Below are 7,032 nucleotides of genomic sequence, written 5' to 3'. Positions count from 1 at the left end.
AGGCGCGGCGGCGGAGGCGGGGGAGGGAGGGCAGCCGGCTCCCGCGCAACGTCATCGGGGCGGGGCGCGGCCTTGAGAAAGGTGGGCGGGACTCGGCTACCTCGGGCCCCGGTCGTCTACTCTAGGTGCCCAATGGACGCTGAGGACATTGAGCTGGGAGGCGGGGAAGCCGCCATCTTAGACGAGGCGGTCGCTTGGCTCCATTTTGCGTGGGGCCAGAATGTGCCTTGGCCTCCTCCTCCACCGGGCGAGCAGGGAGTTAAGCACCTCCGCCACCTCTACACATGCATTCTTCCAACCTCTCCACCTGTGAGGGGAGGTGAACTCTGACTGCAAACTCCAAAACGAAGAGGTGACAGCGGGGTCTGGCTTCGGCCAGGCAAGAGGTGCAGTATTCACCTCGGTTCCCGTACAGTGAGGTCCTTTGCAGGCGGAGTTCTTCCACACGATCTGCGAGTCGTGTATTCTTCACCCAGTGAGGGAGCTCTGTTGTTATCCCCACAATGAGGACACGGGTTTAGGGATGAGATGCATTTCAGAGCTGGGAAATTGAACCTTACACCCTACACTATCCCCGGTCCTCGGTCCCACATTGGTCCTTATAGCTTCTGTCAACTTCCCAGCGCTCTCAGAACTCTCTCTTCTGACTCCATTGCTTCGCTTCAGTTCAGATACTGTTCAAGTACTTGCCTGCACGTCCCACGATTGTCTGACTCCACTCTGAGGGTGGTGGGAGAAGAGTTTGAATGAATGGAACTCCACACACCAGCTTCAAGATGGCGCTGGTTCTCTCAGTCATTTTAGAATATTCCCCAGGAATCCTCTTACTATTTCATTTTCTTAAAGGGTACCACGCTTTAGAAAAAAGACAATGGGTGTGTGCACACCAGTTTTTTTAGATGATGGTGGGTTAGGCCCTGGAGATAAAATGATGAAAAGAGGAACTCTGCAGTGACAAATTGCCAGCTAGTACAGAAAACAAGCTTTGTAAGTCAACAATTGGAATAAACGTCCAGTAAGCATACAGATAGATACCTTTTGCGAAGTGCAAAATAAAGCCAAGAAAGTGCCTCTGCTCTCTGCTGTCAAGAAATATTTCAGGGAGACTTGGAGAATACATAAAAATGAACTAAAATAGCATTGCAGATAAAAGGATCAACAAGTAGAAATGCATGGAGACACATGGGAAGACATTTGCAAAATGAATTTGAGTATTAGGTTTTATCCTGCAAACAATAACAAATCACTAAAGGTTTTTAAGCAAGAGCAGCTGAGCCACATTTGTGTCTTAGCCAGAAGAAAATTCAGGTTTAGTGGGATCTGAAGTTTATATAGTGTGTGAAGTGGGACTCCTATTAAAAAAAAGAATACGCAGCCTGGGCTGGTGTGGCTCAGTGGATTGAGTGCCAGCCTGAGAACCAAAGGGTCACTGGTTCCATTCCTAGTTGGGGCACATGCATGGGTTCCCGGCCGTTCCCCAGCGGGGGTCGCATGAGAGGCAGCCACACATTGATGTTTCTTTCCCTTTCTCCCTTCCCTTCTCTCTAAAAACAAATCAAATCTTTTTAAAAAATATCCACTTACGAATGCAAAGTTAGGTTCAAAGGGTAGACAGTAAGAATATCTCTAGAAGTCATTCTGGGTAATACTATAAATAAAAGTTATATAGACCACATATAAATGTCAGGGTGGTCAGCAACAGGGGCTGTGAAAGAACTCACAAAGAGAAGAAAATGCAGAGAGTAAAGGTTTTATTTTTACTTTCCCAAGGGAGGGAAAGGGCTAGGTGTGGGGATAGGCACCAGCACCAACACCGAGGGGTTAGGGCTTTGAGTTTTTGTCAGGAATGCAGTGGTTGTAGAGCAGGATGTTGCAGTTAGGCTACAACTTGTTTCGATGTTATCTTTGGGTACAGGGTCCTGGTGTTCCTTGTGGCCTGGTATGTGCTGTTTCGCAACTTCCCAGAGCCTCTGCACCTTCAGGTCGCTTCCAGTAATATTCTAGTCCTGAGCATAGAGGCTCTTAAAACAATTAGGGGTCAGTCACGCTTTATGGAGTCCAGCCAGCTCTGAGAAAGAGGGCCTGAGAGAGTGGCTTTTTGTCTTAGTATTCCCTCCTCTGGTTTTTGAGATGAATTCATTCTTAATGACCTGGACCCATTCTGGGGAGCAAGGGACAAAGGTCTCTTCTGAAATTACTTCCTGCGGATTATGGACATAGCATTGTCCCTGCCTGTGGATTCCGGTATGGGTCATTAAGAGGGAGAGGGTGGAACTGGACAGCCTGAAAGGCAAGAGCTATAGCTGGGGGTCGTTTGCAAAAGAGTCTCCTAGAGCTTGGACGCTTTGTTGGATAAAAGGCTTAAGGTATCTTAAGAGACATGGCCTTAAAAGCAAAAACAAAGAGCTGCGATAGGACCTAGGAAAGGAGTCAGCCAGAAAAAAACCAGGACTTGATACTGGCCTTGAAATTCCAAAAAGGGAAAGGCAGAGTAGTCGGTGAATTCTGTATGGCTGACACGGTATCAGTAGCTCTGCATAACTCCAAGTCAAGGGATGAAAGAAAAAAAACCCCGAAACATTAGCTTGGAAGAGAACTAGAAAATTAAGATTTAATTCAGTTTGTGGGTGACAATTGGACATTGTGATTTCTATTGAAACACAATTTTTCTCCCTAAAGTTACCTTCATTTTATCAAAGAGACTGCATTAAGTTCAGTTTCAATTTGGCCTGATTACTTGCCTGAACACAACAAGAATAGTAATTGATCATGTAGGCTCTTTCAAATCTGCTTTGCTGGAATTTTACAAGGAACCTTCAGACTGAGCTTTAGTCAGCCTCTCAGGGCAAAGAAGCCAAGCTACACAGTTGCCATCTGGTTTTGCCTGAATACCTATAGGTTTGGGTGGATTCCTCAAGTTCTTGAGGTCCCCAAAAAGGTAAGCAACCTTCGTTCCTCACCCAGAAAGGCTTCCAGGAGCCATGTGACCAAGCAAGGTACCAGGCCATTTCTCCAAGGGACTCTTGTTGGCTTCGAAAGTCAGTCTTAATTCCTTAAGGCTTCCTGGTGACACCCAGAGTCCAGGCATGACTCTTTCGATCATGACGTTCCAGACTGAGACTTGGTGAATAAAACCACTTTTGGAAACTGGTGCTATTATAAAGAGAGCAGATTCTTATTGGGTTTATGCAAACAAACATATTGCCATGAAAATAATACTCATGAAGAGTTGCCGAATTCTGGAGGGTTTAGATAGGGAGAAAAATATAAATGTTCCAATATTGCTTATGAAGGTATGTTTTACAAATTGCTCTAGAGAAAAAAAAAGTTTCCTTTTATCTGGAAAACAAAGATTTAAAATTAGCAATATTTTGAATCAATTTGTTTGCCTTGATTATTTGCCTATATTTCCATGAACCCAGTTATTCCTTAAGGTTTCATAAATCTTCATTTACTTCAAAGATATGACCTGCTTAGATACCTGTAATTTAAAGTAAGTCAGAGTTCTTTTCATGAACCTTTCCAAATATACATTTGCAAATGTGTTAAGAGTAAAACAATGACCGTTTATAAGTGACAAAATAAAAAATGACATGGTTATAGATTTGATTATAATGCAATTGATAAAGAACTTTACTTTTTTGTAAGATATAACATTTCAAGATAACAAGTTCTTGGTAAGTAATGCTTATTATGAAATGACATAAAAGAACAATTGAAAGCCCATATTTTTAGATTCAACATAAAATTTCAAACTATATAAAGACCAAACAGTGTGCAAGATTTTAAAACGCTGTATAAACTTATCGGAAGTGTGTATTGAGCATTGGACCCAATTCATAAAAGTCCCAATGCATGGGTAACAAACACCCAGAGCACCACTGCTCGATGTCCCCACAGGGAGCCATCACTGTTGGCTTGTCCAGTGTCACTGACAGGACACCTGTTATACCTGAGAGCTTCCTGTTTGAACTTGCTCTGACTCTTTGCAGGTTCCTCCCTGGGGCAGGTTGAAATTTCTAGAAAATCTATTTTGATAAAAATATATGTATACAAATAGACTACAGTTATTATTATTCTGTTTGGCAAAGCTTCCTATGTAAGTCTGAGCATATTAAATAGGCCTAATTAGTTCAAAAACTTTTTATAGGGAGAGAGAATAAATCCTTGAGGCACTCCAGGGCCCATTGGAATAAGTCAAGTCATTTCTTGGTTAAAAGGTCTTTTAAAATTCAAACTTTCAGAAAGTTGTCGAACAAGCTTAACTAGAAGATTATAACATAACCTTGTAAAACAAATATTTTTTGGAAATAACCCTGAAAGACATTAAGCAAACTTAAAACCAGTTTTGATGTTAAACATTTGTCCAAACCACAGGATCCTGCTTAATTTATATAAGTATTTAATATCTTTAAGCCAATAAAATATTACACACTAGTTATACCATCCAGAGGCAGAAAACATACCACATGTAATACACAAACATATATCATGTAACGAGCACACACGTGAAGACTGAACACATAAAGACCAGACACATAATTTGAATTTCTAATTTTTGTAGAGAAAACACAAAATTTTTCTCATTTGCTTTTGCCAACTTTTAAGAAGACCGGAAAAGGAGATGGGAAGTCCTAAATGCCGAGCGAGAAGACCTGTTGAGACTCTCAATAAAAGCTTTAAGGACTGTTAATGAGTGATGGAAATAATGTGTCAGCTCCAAGGAATTGAGCAGCAGGAAAGAGCCTGGGTGGGGCTGCGTTGGCCCCTGAAAGGTCAGAAACCTGGTAAGAGAAGATATGTGCTGCAGGTAGAAGACAGGGGGTCATAGTCCACACCAGCAGAGAAATACAAAGAGGTGGGTGTGTTTGCCCTGTACCTGAGGGTGACCTTAACCGGTGATGAGAGCACCAGCCAGATGCCCTGGGCATGGATGTGACCCATTCAGAGACACAGATATGTAGCAAGCCAAGAGTTAGAGGCATCCCTGTAAGTCTCTGGGCTGTTTTGGGGCCATTCTGAGGAGAGTGAGTATCCTATTAAGCTGTCCCTGAGGCTCTTATGGAAGTTAACATTGAAGAAAGATGGTTAGCTAACCTTCAGTCAGTTTTAAGATTAGTTTCCTCTTGGGAGGTTCCTGAAAGAGAGAGCAGGAATGGGTGTGGCAGGCAGAAACCCAATCTGAAGGGGTGGGGGAGGAGAAGAGGTCCAAGGAGGAGAAGAGATGGAGAGGGTATTCAAGGGTCCGGTGAAAGGGCAGAAAAGTGGCTTGAGTTTAAAATGCCACTTTTTTTCCCTGCACTGAGAGGCAGGCCCAGTTTTCCCCAGGACTGAGCAGCTCCCAGGTCTCCAGGGGTAGAATTCAGAGTGTTTTACAGTCTGGGAGGGGGCGTTTAGAGTGAGACAAATTTGAACAATCCCTGGAATCTCTGCTAAAAGTTACAGTCTTTTCCACTCTCAAGAACTAAACCTAAGGAGGGGATCAAGGCGGCAACAGTACAGGTCAAGTTGGAGGACAGTATTACAGTTTAAAAGATTCGTTCATGGGCCAGACTTCCTGGTTACCCAGTTCGTATTATGGCCAGGCTTTGTTGCAATAGAAAATCCAGTGCTGGGGCTTGAGGTCGGTAAGTCCCAGAGCCTTCAAGTTAAAAGCGAAGGATAACTCAGGATGAGGACAACTGAGGGTAGTGGGAAAGGCTGGAGAAGGGCGTCCCCTACTCGAACAACCTAGATGTCTGCAGCTAGAGCTGAGCTTCCTCGAGCCTGAGGGCAGACCGAACACCAGGTTCTTCCTCAGAGCCGGGCGCCCCGGGGCCCCTAGAGCAGACCGAAGGAGTAGGGAGGCGGTTGGAGGCGGCCCTCCCAGCCGAAACCCCGCGGAAGTGAGAGACCCAGTACCGGGGTTTATGACAACGAGACGAGGACGTAAACTATCACCTTCAATAGCATGCTTTGTCCCGAGATTCACAGAGACTTACCGATCGCTGTCCATGGAGATGGGTGAGGTGGAGGCCTGTCGTGCAGAGCCCAGAGAGACAGAGAAGGATTAGAATCCTCTCTCCGAACCTCACTGGGACAGGGTTAGGGGGTTAGCCCGGGTCGAGCTTCCACTGCCCACTGCTCCCCTAGTTGCAAGTCTCAGGAGGCTGGAGGAGAGGGAGGAATAGAGAATGTCCCCGTACAGGCCACCAAAATGTGATCGGTGAAGCGGGCCGTGAACGAATTCACAAAGAGAAGAATGTGCAGAGACTAAAGGTTTTATTTCTACTTTCCCAAGGGAGGGAAACGGCTAGGTGCGGAGACAGGCACCAACAGCACCACCAGCAAGGAGAGGTTAGCACTGTGAGTTTTTGTCAGGAATGCAGTGGTTGCAGAGCAGGATGTTGCAGTTGGGCTGCAACTTGTTTCAGTGTTATCTTCCGGTGCAGGGTGCACTGGTCGTGGTGGTCTGGTGTGTCCTGTTTTGCAGGCTTCAGGAGCCTCTGCGCCTTCAGGGCGCTTCCAGTAATTTTCTAATCCTGAGCATAGAGGCTCAGAAAACAATTAGGGTCAGTCATGCTTTATGGGTCTGGCCAGCCCTGGGAAAGAGGGCCTGAGAAAGTGGCTTTTGTCTTATTAGTAAATGTCCCATTAGACCCAAACTAAATGTATGCTCCAAATAAACTTCCACTTAGCTGAGTCTCAAAAATGTCTAAGGCACCTCCAACACCGCCTGATACAAGAGAAAATATGAAGACAGAACTCTAAGTGGGGAAAATATGGAGAGGGGAACTCCTAAGTTCTCAGGGGAACTTAATGGGACAGCCATTTTAACCAATTTTGGTTTAAATGTATCTTACAAACTTTATGACACATATGACCATGTGACCATATGGTAAGTGACAGGCCCTGCAGCTTATTAAGCTTTCTTAGCTTCAGGAGGATGCTCAATTCAGCAGCACATATATTAAAATTGGAAAGACACAGAGGAAAATAGCGTGGCCCCTACATAAGTATGATATGCAAATTCATGAACTTTTCCCCAAAAAG

General features: G+C 44.7%; 1 non-coding gene across 1 annotated transcript; it reads left to right on the top strand.

The window, feature by feature from the left end:
• Window positions 1–6,925: 6,925 nt before the first annotated feature.
• Window positions 6,926–7,032, top strand: LOC112308235 (U6 spliceosomal RNA). The gene has a single exon (XR_002975154.1). It is a non-coding gene; the product is annotated as a U6 spliceosomal RNA (small nuclear RNA).

This window comes from Desmodus rotundus, chromosome X, assembly GCF_022682495.2.
Source record: "Desmodus rotundus isolate HL8 chromosome X, HLdesRot8A.1, whole genome shotgun sequence".
In the NCBI taxonomy this organism is placed as follows: domain Eukaryota; kingdom Metazoa; phylum Chordata; class Mammalia; order Chiroptera; family Phyllostomidae; genus Desmodus; species Desmodus rotundus.
Note: the sequence above shows the minus strand (reverse complement) of the source record. Positions and strands in the feature narration are given on the sequence as shown.